Source organism: Neovison vison, chromosome 1 (assembly GCF_020171115.1).
Source record: "Neovison vison isolate M4711 chromosome 1, ASM_NN_V1, whole genome shotgun sequence".
In the NCBI taxonomy this organism is placed as follows: domain Eukaryota; kingdom Metazoa; phylum Chordata; class Mammalia; order Carnivora; family Mustelidae; genus Neogale; species Neogale vison.
Window position 1 is genome coordinate 292,798,170 of NC_058091.1, and position 22,074 is coordinate 292,820,243.

At 36.8% G+C, this 22,074-nt stretch overlaps 1 long non-coding RNA gene across 1 annotated transcript in view; it reads left to right on the plus strand.

Moving 5' to 3' along the window:
* The window catches only part of LOC122902293, a 128,235-nt gene that overhangs the window by 87,850 nt on the left and 18,311 nt on the right, over positions 1–22,074 (plus strand). The window contains exon 2 of the long non-coding RNA XR_006383791.1: positions 144–196. This is a non-coding gene — a long non-coding RNA (uncharacterized LOC122902293). The remainder of the gene's footprint in view (positions 1–143; positions 197–22,074) is intronic.

Consider the following 22,074-nt stretch of genomic DNA (forward strand, 5'->3'; position numbering starts at 1 on the left):
GCTGCTTGAAAACGCATTTGCCCTGGGATGGAGCCTGCACTGTAGGACATGTTCCACCCAATCCACTTGCATGCCCTTCTGTATCTTTCTGCTTCTCTTCTGCTTTCGATATGTAACTCAAATTTTGTCTCTTCATGTATCAGGTGTCGTTGGAACCATCTCAGAGGGCCAAACACATCTCTCTACCTACTAAAAGGTATCATCTTACTTTAAAACATTTATTGAACACTTTATTTTATTTATTTAACATGTACATAGAACTCTGTGCCAGGCACTAAGGAGCTTTTTGGAGTTACGGCTTATGTAATGTAGTCTTTTGTTGCCAAGGTTTTATGGACATTATACAAGTGTCTATCTCCACATGCATATGTTCTTTATACACCTGCTCTATACACATATGACATCAAGAAATGTTTATTGTCTATGGTGAAACTGAAAATAGTAGGAGGACACCTGGGTTGCCCAGTCAGTTAAGTGTCCAACTCTTGACTTTGGCTCAGGTCATGATTTCAGGGTCAGGAGATCGAGCCCCACAACAGGTTCTGCACTAGGCAAGGAGTCTGCTTAAATTTCTGTCTCTCTCCCTCTGCCCCTCCTCCCCTAAAAAATAGTATCAATGAAATTAAAGATAGTTTAGATATTACCAATGAACTAATCACCTTTTACCACCATCTGCAATCGAAAGTAGGATATACATGAATAATTCCACTAACCTACTTATTTTTCCTTGACACATCCAAATGATTTGCACAAGTCCCCTTCTATTTGCACGGGATCTTATAAATCAATTTACTAACACTTTGAGATGACTTACCCATGAAAAGTGCTCTAGAGAATAAAATTCCATATCTTTCCCACTTGACAGATAAACTTATAAATAAACCATAATTCCTTCTAAAGGACAAAAGTCCTATCTTTGATCACTCCATAAATTATGGGATATATATTTTACTTCCACTGTCAGTTACCACTCTTGTGATTTCTAGAAGCTCTCCCATTCCTCTTGAAGGCATGGTGATTCTAAAGCAAATGGTGAAAAAGGCAAAAATGGAAAATAACTTGACAATGAAGGGTAAAATCTCTCCTAGCAAAGTGCCAAAGAATAGATTAGCAGCTTTTCTTCTTGAAAATTGTAAGATGAAATTATAAGCAATAGGCAATTTTCAGGTTGTCAAATATCCATAATCACTATGATTTCTGAATTTAATACAATGTAGCTGTGATTATTGTTGCTTTTCTGCCTGCAAACATTATACGTTTTTGCTTAAACATACATTTTACATTTATGAAAACCTACTAAAAATGATGCAGTCAAATTTCAAAATTGGGTTTTTTTTTAACTTCTAATATGTGGTTTCCGTTCCATTCAAGAAGGCTATTATAAGGCTATTATAAGGATTTTTTCCCTATTACCAATGCTGAAATATTTAAACATCTGAAAGAAATACGCAAATGTTTCCATGTAAAAAGAAACCGCGTTCTTTGGAAAACATGAATTATATAAACTATAATTAGAGCTTCAAATTGAAAGTGTTTAAACTAAGATTACAAATTGCTATGTTAAAAAGATACTGAGACATTCGGGGGAAAAAAATTAAATGCCGACTAACTAAATTAATTCTCCCACATCCCAAGCTGTTCTATCTCCTTCATGGCTTCCCTTCTGCCATCACTGATGATACCTAAACATGGGTTCTACTACAATGAATTCAGGCGTGATTTGCTTGCTTCTCCTGCCATCAGAGTTGGCAGTTTCTACTTAAAAGTATAAATCTCTATTAATAGTCTGCAAATAAACATGGTCTATTGAAGAAAGCAAACTTATATAGGTAAAAATACAAGTTGAATCCTACAATTTCAAGCTAAATTGGAAATAACTTAATTTTTAATGAGTTTTTTTGCATTTTTAAGACTGCACAATGGAAATCTAAAAATTAATTGAACAACATATCAAGGCACCACAAAGCAAAATATGGGAGAATTGGACAAGAACCAGTAAGTGTTGACCTGAATGAGAATAAAGAAGCACTAGATTAAAAGTTGTTCTTGTTTTAATAGCTATTTTATGAAATTTAAAAGGATGACTCCAAATCACACACACACTCATTTTTTTTTAAGATGTCATGACTCTGGCAACCAGAGGTAGTTCTTTGGCCTTTACAATTCTAATTTCTTATAAGAAAAGAATTCATAGCTTTCTTTACACTCTCCTCAGTATTTACTATAGAGGTTCAGCCATAGTAGACACCCAGTAGGAAGGCTCACTCCCTGATACTATTTGTTAAAGGGAAATAACAGAATTCTTCAATTTCCTAAAATTTTTTTTTAAATTAAAAGTCCTGAGGTGGAAACTCTCTGCTACTGGGTCATCATGTCAAAGGGCACAGGAAGGTTGTGATGTTGGAGCCAATAATAGATTTTCATTTTATAAGAAGAGATTCCAACTTCCACATAATATGAAGTGATTATCCATTTTTAGTTCAGGCATTAGGAAGGAATGAGCCCCCAGACTGAGGCACATTTCTATACAACCAGAAAAGCCTCGGAGAAGCCCAGGCTGAGGAAGGTTTAAAACAAAAATGTGGAGGCATATTCCTGTCTGTGTACTTCCGAGAAATAAACAGAGAGTCACATTGTAGGGTAGAGCTGACTAGTACTCCAGGTAACGTGAGGGCCAGGAATAGCAGGACTTTAAATGGCAGGAAAGGGGTTTGGATTTAATTTTGGGCAGTGGATTTATTGGATATTTTGAGTACTGATGTGTGTAAAGATTAGCTGGCAGTTGTCTGTGAACTGAAATACAGCAAGAGAACAAGAGATGAGCCCAATCAGGATACTCTTTATTCACTGAAACAATAATATGAATTTTAGCTTTTCAGTGTCTGACATTAAGTAGGTTCTTAATAAATATTTATGTAATGAAAGAATAAAGTAGTTAATTATAGAGTTAGTAGATAAATTCAAGTTCAACTAATCTAACCCTTTGTTTGTTGTATTAACTGATCTGACAACTAATCTGACTATCCTCTCCCCCTCCTTGGAGAAAAAAATCTCCAAAGGAACTTACTGAATTCACTGAAAGGGAGCAGCAGGCAGGACAGCGAAGGAGAGAGTGTCTTCCAGGAGGCAGTGGGGGAAGCTATAGTTAGGGGGACAGTGAGGAGATATGGGAACTTATGGAATTTTCCTTTGTCGGTACCTGTGCCTGGTTGTAAGTAGCCCATTGGTCAGCTAGGACCTATGGATACTTTGAGGTGGATTACTTAATAAGCCTGTTTGCATTCAGTCTGGTGGTCACTGTGGTCCCTTTTACCTTACTCAGGTGTCCATTGCTCAAGCCTGTTGCCTAAAAATGGCCTCTACATTCCTCCCAGACAGATAAAGAGTGACAAATCATTGGCATTTGGGTGGAGTGGCCTTAGCTGCTTTCATGCTAGATGGGGGTGGAGTGGAGGGGGCATATGTCCCTACTTAAACTTGTCAGTCCATCAGGGTCCTGTGCAGTTATAGAGGAGAGCGTGGTATTATATGACAATTTGAGTAGCAATTTGAGTGAATTCCTTGGTGGCCAGGCCCATAATGACATTTAGTGGGGGGACCCTCTGATGGTATGGGATGGAATCCTGTTGAATCACCATTGTACATGGAATTGATGGATTCACTCAGACACGTAGGAACATATTTTGCCTGTAGCTCAAGATGGCAGTTGGATCCCCAGGAACAAGGGAAAAAGGGCAACGGAGGGGGTTGGTTTACAAGGTCATATATTTTACTAACCATGGCATGCTGGTTCTTAACCGTAGTGTTTGACACTCAATATTTGTTAATTAACTTATTTTTGAATAATTGAATGAATATGTGTGTTTTTATAGAAAAAAGCATAGTTGATTTGTTGTAGGTAAATGGTAAGACCCAGCTGACTGCCATTGAGCTTCACAGACTCACTATAGGGCACTTAATTTTACTTAGTATCATTTACTTTAAATTTTAGGTATCCTGTCTAGAATAAATTCATCCTGCTAGTGCTGACTTGAAAGCAAAGATTGTAGATCAAATTCTCTCTTTTATTGTCACTCTAGAGTTCTTTAATATTTAATGTTTATTTCTTCTACCCTCTGAAAAGTTTTGACCACCTGCATCTCTCCTCATCTATCCTTCTCCTAGCTCCTACAGTTTTCATTTTTCATATGCTTGTTTGGGGCTTATATTTTGTTTTGAATTGTTGATCATATTTTGTTACATATGTGCCCAGATTTTAAAACTAGAGTGTGCTCCTTTTTAATTCCCACAATTACTTTAGCACCCAATAATTACTGTCTAATAGTCAGAAAATTACATCATCCATCACTTTATTTATGCTACTAATAAATGCCATCTGAGATCACAATCACCAAGTTAAGTCAGTGATAACTAATTTCACATGCATGTAAATTCACATAATCAGGATAAGGATATGATTCAAAATGAGGATATTATGGGACGATATCCTTCAACAGCCTCCAGATACTACCTTACCTCATTAGTCATCTGTCAATAGCTAGGCTTCACAATAAATAATGTACTTTGCTTCACATTCGATCTGTCAGCTGGTTATCGTGCATGTTTTAGGGTAGTTGTTGGGAGGCTTAGTGATAGTTTTTGTGTTACGTTGCAGGCAGTAATCTCAGATTCTGGCCCAACTAATATTTTTTGGATAAACAAACATTTACTAGTATATGACTTAGGGTAAGATGCTTCATGGCACCACCACAGCCACTGTTGTTATCCCCAATAGCAGTAACATAGCGGCAAATCCAACATTAGACATCATTTGAAATCACTTGCACCGTGCCTGTCTTCTCTAGTCTGTCAGAGGATAACATCAGAGAACACAGTGTGCATATTTCTTTATCTTTTGATCACGACCTCAATAATATTTGCCCAAGTCTTTCTGTTAATAGTGACATGCCTTCACTTGTTTCACCTGTGAAGAACCTGTCTGAGAATTGATGGATCTGGACGAGAGGGTAGCCAATTAGGTAATGGCCTCCAGCAAGAGCGGACTCTGTAGAAGACTCGCCTTTGAACTGTGTGGAGTTGAACCAAAAGGCACAGCTGTTACATAAATCAGAGAGAAAAGAACAAGGTTACACCTGTAGATTGACTCAACAGCTTTATTTTCTTAGCTCAAATAGTAGAGTAGTTTAATGATAGCTAATACAATACTTGGATTAATTAAGTAATCTTGACTTCAATTATTTAGGTAATTCAAGAAAATGGGGAATTATATCCAAAATTAAGGTGTTAATTTCAGAAATGGAGACGTTGTCTTAAAGAGTTCCTATCAGAAATATAGCTCATGGGGAATCAGTTACTAAAAGTCTTAACAGTTTCATGGCAAAGAAAATTGTCAGCAGGGTCCGTAGTTATGATTTAAAGTCGGGTATCTACTTTATTTTTTTTTAAAGATTTTACTTATTTATTTGACACACACAGAGAGAGATCACAAGTAGGCAGAGAGGCAGACAGAGAGAGAGGGGGAAGCAGGCTCCCCGCTGAACAGAGAGCCCGATGTGGGGCTCGATCCCAGGACCCTGGGATCATGACCTGAGCTGAAGGCAGGGGCCTAACCCACTGAGCCACCCAGGTGCCCCAGGTATCTACTTTATTAAGTAGATACAGAGAACATCTCCCAAATAAGTTTGTAAATATCTTTCTATGTGAAATTGTTTTCTAAATACCTGCTCCAGTCTAAACTCGGCTCTGCCTTGATAAAAGGAACTGAGTTGTAAAAGGAACAGATGAAAGTCTGTGCCTAAGTTACCTTAATACATTACTGTTAAAAGTTTTTGCCATAACAGAGATAGATCATCCATACCTCAAAAATGGGTACCAGGGTAGGTTGCTAAAACTAGAGACGTGCTATGACAAAAACCTCTCAATATTCGCAAGTGTGTACACTTACCACAGGCATCCCAAGACCTAATTATTTTTCTTTCACTGATGTGTCTCTTTTGTCTTCAGAAATACTAAAAATTAAAGTATAGGCAATAGCGTTATAATTTAATGAGAAATAATAAGATGTGAAAAGTCAAGTTTTTATTATACACTTATATATCTTCCTTAGCATCTAAGTACAGTAGAATTGATTTGCTGCTGATCCTCAGTGTCCAGGGAAAATTTTGCAAAGGTAACAAAGTACAGTTAGCTGTACCATGGTTTTATCATTTTAATTTCTCTCTGAAGATATAAACTGGGCTCTTGGAAACCCAGTTCAATCATCCAAAATATACAACATTCCAAGTATGAAATAAATGGTATCTTTCATCAATCCTATTAATTTTTAAAATTTAAAATGCTCACCTTTATTGTGCTCATTTGTGTTAGGAAGTAGATGATGATGTGTTTAAATTTTCACAGTATTATTTAAGGTTCATATTCTTGGCATGCGAACTCATAGTCAGTAAAGACGGTCCAATACTGAACATACTGAGTTAAAGATATATGATCATACTGAAGAAAAAACCTGAAAGTATAAAATAAGCCCTTATTTGCGGATTAATTAATACACATTACTTTTGGCACATACTGAGTATCCTGTATCTTAGATAATGATAATTTACATGTGTGGTGCTTTGCAGTTTACAAAGTACTTCTATATACATTTTCTTATTTGATCTCCAGTAAGCCCTGGGGGGATGGCTAAGCAGGTATTTTTATTATCTAAAAAGAAATTGAGTTTCAGAAAGGTTATATGATCACTTCACACAGCTAATAGGTAGCAGAACCAGGATTTGATAGAACACAGAATCACTCTATAAATAACATTACAATTATTTTCTTCAAACATCCACCATTATTGTCTATAAATGCTTTTAATTGATTGACTAGTTTAGAACAGAATACATTCCTGAAGATTTCATCAAAGCTTGCCAGTTAACTTGATAGATATTTCATGTGATATTTTGTGCAGTAACTTGTTTTTCTAAATTGTATCCTCCAGATTTATCTCTCTGTATTTAACTAGATGTATTGTTTCAAGGATTGTGTCCTCTGGCTTTCATCAGGGATAAGTGACAGCTGTCTGTGCATTAATGAAGCACGAAGACTGTTTTCCATCAGAAGGAGGAACAGATCATCGCTTTTCACCCTCATCCTTTGAACTATTTAATTTTACAGCCATCCAAGTCAACTTTTATTCTTTTAGTATGTGTTCCAGAATTTAAAAAGGAGAGAAGGCAGAAAAGTTCAGCACCTAAGGAGACAGCTTTTGTCAAATGTAACTCCTACATTGTTTTACAAGATTCCTTTTGTTCTATGGAACATGGCAGTGTCTTTCACAGTAAAAGCAATTTATAAATATCTCCTTTTGGTTTAGATTTCTATGTTCCTGATAGAACTCTTAAGAAGTTTTGCTCAGAGTATATTTTTCCCTTTCAGAAACAGTAGAACATTTTAGTCTGATTTTAATTCATTGTGTTACTATCCAATGGTTGATAGAATGGTTGAAAACAGACAAGCAAAAATCATTCTTCAACTTTTCCCCCCCATTTTAATTAAATGGTGTGGTTGAAAGGAATGTGATCTTCTGAGTTCTGATTGGGAGAGAAAAAAGGAGCAACCCCTGACATTCAGAAGCCTACCTAGCACTCAGCCGGGTCATATTATTCTCCAACTAGACATAAACAGTCTTGCAGAATACCAACCTCAGATGGGGTTACTCTGAGATCATGATAAAACGAGAAAAAGCAAAGCCACTTCATAATTCTGTCTAAACACAGAAACAGAGTCATGATGCCACCCGCAAAATATCAAACACCCCCTTAATTATCCAAAATGTGTGACTGGTATTTTTTTTCAATGGGTTATATACAGTTTTCCTTCTAGTCTCACTTTCTTTTCCCTAAGTTTTATTGAGATACCCCATCACAGATGTTCCCCTGCTGTCTGACAGCATATAATGTTGAATGAACTGCAGCCTCTCGAGATCCTCCTCCAAATCACCTAATCACAACAAAATCCTAGGATAGGATCTCTCTCTCTCTCTTTAAAGATTTTATTTTTTATTTCACAGAGAAAAATAGAACAGGTATAGGGTGAGAGTTGGGGGTGCACGAGGGGTAGAGGGTGAGGGAGAAACAGACTACTTGGCCAGCAGGGAGCCAGACATGGGGCTCAACCCCAGGACCCCCTCCCCCCACCAGAGATCACAACTTGAGTTGGAGGCAGATGCTTAACCTATGAAGCCACTCTGGTGCCGCTACTGTAGATTCTTTCTAACATCTTTTTTTTGAGATACCCTGTGATTCCCAATGCATTAAGTATTAAACCAAACCTTCCCCCAACTAGAGATATAGTCCTTGTGGCCTTTGGCTGCAGAACATTGACATATTTTTTTATTTTTGTCTCAGCTTCTTACCAGTTACTTGAAATTGAAATTGAGCAAATTATTTAGGCACTCTGGTCTTTTTTCTTCTCTATAAAATTGAGATATTTATATTTACCATAAGACTATTAAGATATTAGTTGAGTTGGGTTATGGACATTGGGGAAGGTATGTACTATGGTGAGTGCTGTGAAGTGTGTAAACCTGGAGATTCACAGACCTGTACCCCTGGGGCTAATAATACATTATATGTTAATTTAAAAAATTTAAACAATTAAAAAGAAATTACCAAAAAAAAGATATTAGTTGAGATAAATGATATAAAATACCCAAGTGGTGCTATAATACAGAAAATATTCAATATTATTTTTCCCATTTAATATTTTTTATATTCTCTTCCTTCTCTTTCTGATTTGTCCACAGTTAAGTCATAAGTTTTCTTGATTATTTGATCTAGGTCTTGTAACTCATATGATTAAAAAAAAGGTTTAAGAAATCCTCTTTTATAAAGTTTAATTTGGAAAAAGAATTTAGACAGTGGATTGGCCAAGTTTATCACCACTGTCTTGACTTTGCTTTATTATTGTTATATTTTAAGAAAAAATTCTGCTACCTCCAACAATCATTTATTGACAACCCTATGTTCCAGGGAGTAAGCTGGGCAGTATGGACACAGATATGAATTAGACATTGTTCTACCATCAAATAACACATATTTACCTCCAATATATTGCCAAGTATCAGCCATACTAATAGTTCTCAAGCATGTTTCTAATGCAGTGTGTCTGGAGTTTATGATACAGTCCTGCAGTCATAGTCCTAAACCAAGCTTCTCATTTGGTGAGATGAGATTCACTGACAAATATGATAATAAACCCAGAGTATAATCCAATTCCAGTATAACCTCAAAATACTTAAATAGAATCTGACAGATATAAAAGGAGAATGAAAAATCTACACTTGTTGGAAATTCTAATAAAAACTTAAGGATTAAGCAGGCAAAAATGTTGAGAATATATAGAGGATTTGAACAACACAAGAATGTTCTTCATCACATTTGTGTGTGTGTGTGTGTGTGTGTGTAGCTTCTCCCAATAAACAGAGCAAACTCACAGTTTTTAGACATATGTGGAATATTTATAAAATTTAACCCCATATTCCACAAAGGATGCTTTATAGAATACTAAAAAATTTGTAGTTTGTGGACAACCTTCTCTGGCCAAAATGCAATAAAAATAACAAAAAGTTATCAATTTGGAGACTTTAAATTCTTATTTAAGCACAGGGCTTTGTGTGATTCTTTAGAAGTTCTGAGATACTGCTATTGAAGCCAATGGCCTTAAGAATCTAGTGCATGATAACACACTACCCATTTGGTTTGTCATCCTCCTCAAACATCCGCTATGTCCTGAAAGATTCCTAAAAGAAACAGAAAAAAATAAAAAGAACACAGATATAAACCAATAGAAAAAGTAGACCAGTACAAGCAGAGATGGATACAGCTTTGATTGACATAAGGAATTAGACAGTATTCTTGGGTCTGGTATAACTAGAGCAGAAGTATTGGCTAGGAAATAATAGGGCATTTACTTGAGCATTAAAACAAACAAACAAACAAACAAACAAAAACAGCAAATCAAACTACTTTGAGAAGTTTTATACAGAAGAGTTCAGTTTAGAAACAATGAACAATGGAGAATCACTTTGTTGATTGACATAAAATTGGGCTCTTCAGAAACTCAGTTGGCAACTATATGAAAGATATTTCAAGCAAAAGAAATAAAACTTAGAATACTTATGAAGTGCTTAGTGATTGTCCCCCCAAAAAAAGTGCTAGAGAGTCAGGTAGTGAGTGTTTTAATGATAGTAGGCGCTTGTATGAGATACTAGTGTTTTTTGCTTTCAGGGGGATGTTCTCAAGTCACCCTAATATTTCTATCTGGGCTAAGAGATTTAGTGAGAACAGGAAGTTCACAGGCCAGTGTGCAAAGGCAAGTGGAAAAGAGAGGAGCCCAGAGAGCAAAGAAAAAGAAAGGAAAACTGAGTTAAGGAGCCATTTTATCATTGATGACGCCGTGAGTACCACAATACTTACCACCTCCATTTCTTACTCTGCCAAAACTCACGAGCAAGTGGGAAACAATGATGATCCAGGAAGAGGAATCTGCTCTCTCATCTACATAAAAAACAGAGTGTGATGCTAAAGGGCGTTTTGAACTTAATCCAATCCAGCTATAATCCTCCATTTTAAAAGCTTCCATTTGGCATTGAGAATACCAATGTTGATATCCAAGGAGGAAAGGAGGGAAATAATACTTTGGCAGTTTTGTTCCCCTAGTTTTTTTCTTTCTTGTGCTTCCCCCCATAACTCATTCTTTATTTTTATATTTGAGTTGGGAAAACTAGAATCGAAGTGAATGGAAAAACGTGATTATTCTTTTTATTCTGATGTTTTTTAAAAATTTAGAGATCTTGGAAAAGATTTAAAAAGATAATAAATTTTCACTATATGGGAACCATATGGATTTTAATTTAGTGTCTTACACTAAAATACATGTATACTGAAGATATGCCTTACAGAATAAATTCCATTCAAGTAATGAATTACTTAAGAGAAAAATTCAGGACATTGGGTACTTAGAAAAAATGTTATTCTTTTTATCACACGTATATTTTATTGTGTTATAGATACTTAAAATACAAACATTATCACATTTATTCAATCATGTGTAGTAAAATATAGGTCACGATGACTGAAGGAAATCTAGAGCTCTATTTTAAATTAATTTCCTTATTTGCAATATAAATTGGGAGTTAGTAAAATTTTGTTATAAGTAAAATGATCTAAATAACTCTCCTTAACCATATATTTCATATAATTTCTTTTTTCTTATACTTCTTACTTTTTTTAACAGTTAATTAATCTTATTAACATATAATGTATTTTTTGGCCCAGGGGTAGGGGTCTGTGAATCGTCAGGCTTACACACTTCACAGCGCTCACCACAGCACATACACTCCCCAATGTCCATAACCCACCACCCTCTCCACACCCCTTCCCCCCAGCAACATTCAGTTTGTTTCATGAGATTAAGAGTCTCTTATTGTTTGTCTCCCTCCTGATCCCATCTTGTTTCATTTTTTTCCCCTACCCCCCAAACACTCCACTCTGCCTCTCCAATTCCTCATTATCAGGGAAAGCATATGATAATTGTCTTTCTCTGATTACTTATTTAGCTCAGCATAGTACCCTCTAGTTCCAGCACATCGTGGCAAATGGCAAGATTTAATTATTTGAAGGCTGCATAGCATTGCATTGTATATATATACCACATCTTCTTTATCCGTTCATCTATTGATGGACATCTAGGTTCTTTCCATAGTTCGGCTATTGTGGACATTACTGCTATAAACATTTGGGTATAGGTGCCTCTTTTGATCACTACATTTGTATCTTTAGGGTAAATACCCAGTAGTGAGATTGCTGGGTCATAGTGTAGCTCTATTTTCAACTTTTTGAGGAACCTCCATGCTGTTTTCCAGAGTGGCTGCACCAGCTTGTATTCCCACCAACAGTGTAGGAGGGTTCCCCTTTCTCCACATCCACGCCAACATCTGTCATTCCCTGACTTGTTAATTTTAGCCATTCAGACTGGTGTGAGGTGGTATCTCATTGTGGTTTTGATTTGTATTTCCCTGATGCCGAGTGATGCTGAAAACTGTTTCTTGTGTCTGTTGGCTATCTGGATATCTTCTTTGCAGAAATGTCTGTTGTCCTCTGCCCATATTTTGATTGGATTATTTATTCTTTGGGTGTTGAGTTTGATAAATTCTTTATAGATTTTGGATACTAGCCCTTTATCTGATATGTCATTTGCAAATATCTTCTCCAATTCTGTCAGTTGTCTTTTGGTTTTGTTTACTTCCTTTGCTGTGCAAAAGCTTTTGATCTTGGTGAAGTCCCAACAGCTCATTTTTGCCCTTGCTTTCCTTGCCTTTGGTGATGTTTCTAGGAAGAAGTTGCTGCGGCTGAGGTCGAAGAGGTTGCTGCCTGTATTCTCCTCAAGGATTTTCATAGATTCCTTTCTCACATTGAGGTCTTTCATCCATTTTGAGTCTATTTTTGTGTGTGGTATAAGGAAATGGTAGAGTTTCATTTTTCTGCTTGTAGCTGTCCAATTTTCCCAACACCATTTGTTGAAGAGACTGTCTTTTTTTCCACTGGACATTCTCTGTCTTTGTCGAAGATTAGTTGAGCATAAGTTGAGGGTCTATTTCTGGGCTCTCTATTGTTTTCCATTGATCTGTGTGTCTGTTTTTGTGCCAGTACGATACTGTCTTGATGATAATAGCTTTGTAATAGACCTTGAAGTCTGGAATGGTGATGCCACCAACTCTGGCTTTCTTTTTCAACATTCCTCTGGCTATTCAGGGTCTTTTCTGGTTCCCTATAAATTTTAGGATTATTTATTCTATTTCTTTGATAAAATTTGATAGTATTTTGATAGGGATTGCATTAAATGTAGATTGCTTTAGGTAGCATAGACATTTTTATAATATTTTTTCTTCCAGTCCATGAGCATGGACTTTTCCATTTCTTTGTGTCTTCCTCAATTTCTTTCATGAATAGGTTATAGTTTTCTGAGTATGGATTCTTTGCCTCTTTGGTTAGGTTTATTCCTAGTTATCTTATGGTTTTGGGTGTAACTGTAAATGGGATTGACTCCTTAATTTCTCTTTCTTCTGTCTTGTTGGTTTGTAGAAATGCAACTGATTTCTGTGCATTGATTTTATATGCTGACACTTTACTGAATTCCAGTATGAGTTCTAGCATTTTTGGAGTGGAGTCTTTTGAGTTTTCCACATAAATTATCATATCATCTGCAAAGAATGAGAGATTGACTTCTTCTTTGAGGATTCAGATGCTTTAATTTCTTTTTGTTGTCTGATTGCTGAGGCTAGGACTTCTGGTACTATGTTGAATAGCAGTGGTAATAGTGGACATCCCTGCCATGTTCCTGACCTTAGGGGAAAAGCTCTCTTTTTCCCCATTGAGAATGATATTCACTGTGAGTTTTTCATAGATGCTTTGATGTTATTGAGGAATGTATCCACTCTCCCTACACTTCGAAGAGTTTTGATCAAGAAAGGATGCTATACTTTTTGAAATTCTTTTTCAGCATCTGTTGAGAGTATCATATGTTTCTTGTTCTTTCTTTTATTAATGTATTGTATCACATTGGTTGATTTGTGGATGTTGAAACAACCTTAGCCCAGGAATAAATCCCACTTTGTTTTAGTGAATAAACCTTTCAATGTACTGTTGGGTCCTATTGGCTAGTATTTTGGTGAGAATTTTCACATCTGTGTTCAACAAGGATATTGGTCTGTAATTCTTTTTGATGGGGTCTTTGGTTTTGGGATCAAAGTAATGCTGGCCTCATAAAATGAGTTTGGTAGTTTTCCTTCCATTTCTATTTTTTGGAACAGTTTCAGGAGAATAGGTATTAATTCTTCTTTAAATGTTTAGTAGAATACCCCTGGGGAAGCCGCCTGGCCCTAGGCTCTTGTTTTGTGGGAGGTTTTTGATGACTGCTTCAATCTCCCTACTGGTTATGGGTCTCTTCAGGTTTTCTATTTCTTCCTGGTTCACATTTGGTAGTTTATATGTCTGTAATAATGTATCCGTTTCTTCCAGATTGTAAAATTTGCTGGTATATACTTGCTCAGAATATGTTCTTATAATTATTTGTATTTCTTTGGTGTTGGTTATGATCTCTCCTCTTTCATTTGTAAATTTATTAATTTGGATCTTTCTCTCTCTCTCCCTCTTTTTTTTTTTTTTTTTTTTTTTTGGTAAATCTTGACCAGATTAGGTTTATTAATCTTATTAATTCTACCAAAGAACCAACTCCTAGTTTCATTGATTTGTTCAACAGTTCCTTTGGTTTCTATGTCATTGATTTCTGCTCTGCTCTTTATTATTTCTCTTCTCCTGCTGAGTTTAGGCTGTCTTTGCTGCTCTTTCTCCAGGTCCTTTAGGTGTAGGGTTAGGTTGTGTATTTGAGACCTTTCTTGTTTCTGGAGAAAGACATGTATGGCTATATAATTTCCTCTCAGGATTGCCTTTGCTGTGTCCCACAGATTTTGAATGGTTGTGTTCTCATTTTCATTTGTTTCCATGAATTTTTCAATTCTTCTTTAATTTTCTGGTTGACCTATTCATTCTTCAGTAGGATGCTCTTTAGCCTACATGTATTTGGGTTCTTTCCAACTTGCCTCTTGTGATTGAGTTCTAGCTTCAGAGCATTGTGGCCTGAAAATATGCAGGGAATGATCCCAGTCTTTTGTTACCAGTTGAGACCTGATTTATGACCCAGGATGTGATCTATTCTAGAGAATTTTCCATGTGAACTAGAGAGAATTGTGTATTTTGTTGCTTTTGGATCGAATATTCTAAATATATCTTGATTTCCATCTTTCTTGTTGATCTTTCCTTGTTGATCTTTTGCTTGGATGATCTGTCTATTTCAGTGACGGGGGTGTTAAAGTCCCCTACTATTGTTGTATTATTGTCGATGTGTTTCTTTGATTTTGTTATTAATTGGTTTATATAGTTGGGTCCTCTCATATTAGGGGCATAGATATTTAAAATTGTGAGATCTTCTTTTAGACGGACCCTTTGAGTATGATATAGTGTCCTTCCTCATCTCTTATTATAGTCTTTGGCTTAAAATCTAATTTGCCTAATATAAGGATTGCCACCCCAGCTTTCTTTTGATGTCATTAGCATGGTAAATTGTTTTCCACCCTCTCACTTTAAATCTGGGGGTGTCTTTGGGTCTAAAATGAGTTTCTTGTAGGCTGTATATTGATTTTTTTTTTAAATCAATTGTGATACCCTGTATCTTTTGATTGGGGCATTTAGCCCATTTACATTCAGGGTAACCATTGAAAGAGATGAATTTAGTGCCATTGTATTGCCTGTAAAGTAACTATTACTGTATATTGTCTCTGTTCCTTTGTGGCTACTACTTTAGGCCCTTTCTTTGCTTAAAGGACCCCTTTAAATATTTTCTGTAGTGCTGGTTTGGTGTTTTAAAATTCTCTAATTATTGTTTGTTCTGGAAGCTTTTTATCTCTCCTTGTATTTTCAATGACAGCCTTGATGGATATAGTCTTCTTGGCTGCATTTTTTTCTCATTTAGTGCTCTGAATATATCATACAGTTCTTTCTGGCCTGCCATGTCTCTGTGGATAAGTCTGCTGCCAATCTAATATTTCTACCATTTTATGTTGCAGACTTCTTGTCCTGAGGTGCTTCCTGGATTTTCTTTTTCTCACTAAGACTAGTAAGTTTTACTATTAGATGAGGGAGTTTGGACCTATTTTTATTAATTTTGATGGGTGTTCCCTGTGCCTCCTTGATTTTGATGCTTGTTCCCTTTGCCATATTAGGGAAATTCTCCACTATAATTCACTCCAGTATACCTTCTGCCCCCCCCACCCTTCTTCTTCTGGAATCCCAATCATCCTAATATTGTTTCTTCTTATGGTATCACTTACCTCTCGAATTCTCCCCTCATGGTCCAGTAGTTTTTTGTTTCTCTTTAGCTCAGCTTCTTTATTCCCCATCATTTGATCTACTATATCACTAATCCTCTCTTCTGCCTCATTTATCCTTGCAGTAAGAGCCTCCATTCTTGATTGCACCTCATTAATAGCTTTTTTGATTTCAGCTTGGTTGGGTCTTAGTTCTTTTATTTCTCCAGGAAGGGATTTTATTTCTCCAGACAAGGTTTCCCTAATATCCTCCATGCCTTTTTTGAGCCTGGTTAGTACTTTGAGAATGGTCATTCTGAACTCTAGATCTGACATAATAACAATGTCTGTATTGATTAGGTCCCTAGCTGTTGGTACTCCCTCTTGTTTTCTTTTCTTCTTCTTTTTTTTTTTTTTTTGTGGTGAGTTTTTCCACCTTGTCATTTTATCCAGATAAGAATATATGAATGAGACAATAAAATACTAAGAGGGTGGTAAAGGCCTCAAAAAATGTATGCTAACCAAATCAGAAGACACCCCAAACTGGGGGGAGAAGTAAGGAGGTAAAAAAAAATATATATGTATATACATATATATATATATATATATTTTATATACATATATGTGTATATATATATATATATATATATATGACTGGTAATTAAAACAGAGCCCCTTTTATTTCTTTTTGTATTTTGGTCTGTTAAAAGAAACTACTTCCCAAAATTTTAAAGAAAAAAAAAACTTATATACATATACAAAAATAAGGGTAAACACAAAGAAAGGATGGAATATGATTGTAAAGATGAAAATTTTAAAAATTCTAAAAAAGGAATTGGTAACATAAGTTTTTTAGAAAAAGAAAGAAGAAGAAAAAAAATAAGAGGGAGAGAATGTGCTCAGGCTAGAGACTAGACTAAAGCCCTGTGCTAGATTTAGGGTATATTTTGATCTATTTGAAGAAATTGTATTCCTAATTTATTAGAATATAAACCTTATATGTATACAAAAAATAAGGTTAAATGCAATGAAGGATAAAATATGACTATAATAATGAAGGTTTAAAAAGGTTTTTTAAGGAAGATGTTGTGAAGATAAAGTAGTTAAAAAACGTTAAAAGAGGAAAGAGAAAAAGTTACAAAAATTAGAATAAGAAAAAAATAAAATTAAAAATATTTAATTTTGTAAGACTAAAGGAGCATAGGGAGAAATTCATGAATTGCGTGCATTGTTTTCCCCTAGCTCTGGAGTTCTGCTGTTCTCTTTGATCAGTGAGCTTGGTCTTGGCTGGACGTTCTTGCTGATCTTCTGTGTTAGGGGCCTGTTGTAGTGATTCTCAAATATCTTTGCCCGAGGTAGAATTGCACCGCCCTTGCCAGGAGCCAGGCTTAGAAATCTTCTAAACTTTGCTCTCAGGAGTGTTTGTTCCCTGAATGCTCTCTGTAGAGCTCTGGAGGACAGCAATGAAAATGGTGGCCTCCCAATCTGTGGCCCAGAGGAGCTGGGCCCTCAGAGAAAAGCAGTCAGTCCTTCCCCTCTCCCTGGTCTCTGGCCACGCTCTGGGCTTACCCTGCCTGTGAGCTACCATTTCTGTCTCTATTGCACAGCCCCCTTTCACGTCTCCAAATGCAGCAGATTCCTGCCTCCAGAGGAGGAAGGTGAGTGTCCCTGGATCTGCCACTTGTGGGGTCCCTGCTCAAAGAATAGTGGTCTGACTGTGCCACAGATGATGGTTTAAGGTAACCCCAAGCTGAGAGCTCACTCTTCAACTCCGTATCTGTAGTCAACTTTCCCGCTCCGATACCTGGTAGCTCTGCCAAACTCAGACATTCCCAATCTTTCAGTGACCCCGAGGGTCCTGAGACCACACTGTCCCTGTTAGGGCTCTACTGCCACTTAGCCTCTGGAGTGATATCACTCAGTGGAACAGACTTCTAAAAGTTCTGATTTTGTGCTTCTCTGCTCTGCCATTTGCTGGGAGCCGGCACCCCCCCTGCGGTCTATCTTCCTGTCGCTTCAGATTCACTTCTCCGCCTGTCCTACCTTTCAGAAAGTAGTCTATTTTCTGTTCCTAGAATTTCTGCTCTCCTTCTCTTCTATCTCCTGTTGAGTTTGTAGGTGTTCAGAATGGTTTGATAACTATCTAGCTGAACTCCTGTAACCTTGTGTCATTTCAGTCCATTACTCCTCTTCCATCTTTCCTCTCCCTTATACTTCTTACTTTAATCCAAAAATTCACAGAAGTATCATTTAATGCATATTTTAAATAGAAAGATATTTTCATGGCCATTGTAGCTACTAACTAAAAAACACCTCTGAGCACCTTTATCAGAGCAAAGTTTCCACTTCATAACTAACTTAATGAAGCTGGTTAAACATTTACTCAGGAAAAGAAATGAAAACTGATTCTGTTTTCAATTAAAAAAATAAATAAATAAAACCCAGAGCCTGTGGTATGCAGATGATCAGCAGACTCAGCTATAATTTTTTTAAAAATTGTTCAGAAGTTGAAATTTTCATTTAATTACCATTTGAAGGGGTGCCTGGGTGGCTCAGTGGGTTGAAGCCTCTGCCTTCAGCTCAGGTCATGATCTCAGGGTCCTGGGATTGAGCCCCACATCAGGGTCTCTGCTTGGCGGGGAGCCTGCTTCCCCCTCTCTCTGCCTGCCTTTCTGCCTACTTGTGATCTCTGTCTAATAAATAAATAAATAAATCTTTTAAAAAAATTAATTACCATTTGAACTTTGATAGCGTTTTTTTTACTTTTAAAAAAATTTATTTAATTTAATTTTTTTTCAGTGTTCCAAAATTCATTGTTTATGTACCATATCCAATGCTCCATGCAACACATGCCCTCCATAACACCCACCACCAGGCTGATAGTATTTTATAAATCATAAGGCTATATTAGTTAGGGTCCCAGCAGGAAATAGATACAATAATTAATTCGATAATTGAGGAGGATTTAATAAAGGGACTACTGCTGAAGACATGGAGAAGATGGAGGGATATCAATAAGGTAATCTGAAGTCTCCTGAGGATAGCAGCAGTTTGGAGCCATATTCACCCTACGGCTTGAAGGAATACAGGAGGAAGTGGTTCCTGGAACTCAGAAAAATGAAGAGGGTCACCTGACAGGAAACTGTGGTCTTTGACGGTAACCTATCAGGGTCAGACTGTGGAAAATACATACCCAGGATTTCCCCACCTTTTTGTCTTCTCTGGTGTTTTCCATTGACCAAAGTCATAAATAAGCCACCAGGCAAGGGACCCTATTGATATATTTCTTATTAGTCAGTTTCATTTCTAAGACACAGAGCTCAATGGAGGAGGATTTAAATTAGATCTGGGAGAAAAACAACAGCCAGCATATGGGCCCAGTGGATAAATTAGGCATTCATTCAGAAAATGTTTATTAAACATCTATTATATACTATGTTACTGTGCTAGGCACTGGGGATGCAAATATGAACAGAACATAATTCTTGGAAGTGCAAAACCACCTGGGATTGTTTTTTCTTTTTTTCTCTTTTCTTTTCTTGAAATTTAACAGATTAAAAAAGGCTGAGGAAAACAAAAGTAGAAAAAAATTCACTGCGAAGGAAAAGATATTATGAAGTATAAAATATTCATTCATAGAAAAAAATACAGAGAACTACTCCCCATCCCAGTCTCCATCTGCCCTGAAAGATAGAGGCTTATAAAAATTATTCTGGACCTAAAATTCCTATAAATGAATAGTAGGCCTAAGTTATATGAGGGGCACAGAGAATTGATTCATGCTTAATAAACCCTGCAATTAATAAAACCTTGTTCCTAGGCTACTCCCTCCTCTGGGGAGCTCTCAGTATTTTATAGCCCTTGTCTAAGAAGCCTTATAACTCCTCTGTGCTAGAAAGAATGGAGTAAGTGTGTCAGGGGGGTGGGTATGTTTTTTCTTTTTTCTTTACCTTGAATCCTTTACTAGTGAGTCAGTGCTTTGCATTTCTAATTTTTCCATTTTATGGAGTGACTAAGGAGCAGCTTTTCTCTGCCTGCGTTAACTATGTCATGGTTGCTAGAGATCACAAATCCTCAAATAGTTAATTTTTAAATTAATTTAAAGAATATTAACTAAACTGTGTATTTTTGACAAAAAAATTCTTAATTTTTCCTTGATTCTCTGTTTGATTCTGTACTTGATAAAATGTTTTCTGATGTATATCTAGACTGAGTGTGACATAGCTGATGGTGACAAAAATGGTTGATTTAATAATTGATTGTTTTCTTAGTCTAATCTCAATTGCTTAGAAAGGCCTGGCTGCCGGGGCACCTGTGTTGTACAGTTGGTTAAGCCTCTGACTCTTGGTTTTGGCTCCGGGCTTGATCTCAGGGCCATGAAATGGAGCTGCATATCAGGCTCCGTGCTCAGCACAGAATCTGCTTATAATTCTCTCTCTCCCTTTTCCTCTGCCCCTTTTGTTCATCCTTTTTCTCAAACAAATAAATACATCTTTAAAAACAAAAGGACCTGGCTGCTTATGCATGTATTATATCTGTTGGGATTAATTTTTATAGGTTCATAAAGCTGTTGTGACTTTTTTTTCAGGCCATTCCTTATTTAGCCTCTGTTAAACTCATCTTAAAAAGTAGCAGTGGGGGCGCCTGGGTGGCTCAGTGGGTTAAGCCGCTGCCTTCGGCTCAGGTCGTGATCTCAGGGTCCTGGGATCGAGTCCCGCATCGGGCTCTCTGCTCAGCAGGGAGCCTGCTTCCTCCTCTCTCTCTCTGCCTGCCTCTCTGCCTATTTGTGATCTCTCTCTGTCAAATAAGTAAATAAAAAATCTTAAAAAAAAAAAAAAGTAGCAGTGGAAGTAAGCAGATGCCTTTCCCAACCAGGCAAGACACCACAGTGTTGTGTTGTTGTTGTTGTTGTTATTTATTAGCTTTGTTTTCTTGAAACTAACAGATGGATAGAAGTTTCCGGCTAGGGATGAGATAATCTCGATGGGAATGGGGAATTCCTGACCTCTTGAAACTTGTTTGGACATCTATTCATGCCTAATGGAAGCCAAGGCAGTGGCTTTTACAAGTTGAGGGGAGGGTGGTGCCCATGCTTTTCAGGTTCTTTTACATTTCATTCCCTTCTTTTCCTGTATGCACTTACTTTTTAAAAAATTATTTATTTATTTATTTGAGAGAGAGAGAGAGAGCAAGCATGCCTGCAGAGGGAGGGACAGAGGGAGAAAAAGAATCTTCAGCAGATTGGAGCCCGAGTGGGGCTCCATCTCATGACCCTGAGATCATGACCTGAACTGAAACCAAGAACCAGATGCTAAACTGACTGTGCCACCCAGATGCACTCATTTTACTGGCATTTCTGCAGACAGGAAGCAGACCTTTGCCCAGATTTTCCCATTACGCACCCCTCACAAAAAAGTATCTGGAAGAATTGTAGAGTTGGGGAGGTGTGGGAAGATATAAAGGGTATTTAGAATGGAAATAACTTCAAATTGAACCCCAGCACCTTAAAAATATTCTTTTCGTCTCTTTAGTTCCCAGGAATTTATAGTGACTCCCCCCATTTAAGTACTTCTCCCTCTCAGCCTCTTCCTTGCCCTCTTGTTGGCTTCCTTCTCTCTGCTTTCCCCTCACCCCCATTTTTTCCCCCTTCTACAGGAGAGAGAATCAAATTCTTTTCTTTGTCGCAAGGAGGTTGTTCAGCCTTCACCTTTGTTGTAGCTTCTCCTACTGGCACCCACATTCTCAGGGTCTTATATTCTATATCAAGTGACTTACAAGGTTCTTCCATAAAGAAAAACTATTCTCTCTCTAAAGGGTATATGGAAAATTATTAATAGCAATTTCCACTTTGCTATGGTGGGACATATACTCCTAATAATATAACATAGTTTTCCCATTTTTTTTCCCTGTAAACTTTAGAGAGCCAAGAACAAATTCTGGTTATATAATAAAGTAATTACAGATTTGGCAGCTATGTGTCTTTGACAATGCAAGTGCATTGTTTAATATTGTGCTGGTAATCCCATTTGAAACCCTGAGCATGTACACAGTACTTTGGCTGGTGAGATAAGGACAGTTTCACATAGATATGGGAACCAAGTAGAAAAATATATGTGCTAGGCTTAAATTGTGTAATTTTACATTTTTTCCTTTGATTTTTGAACTTT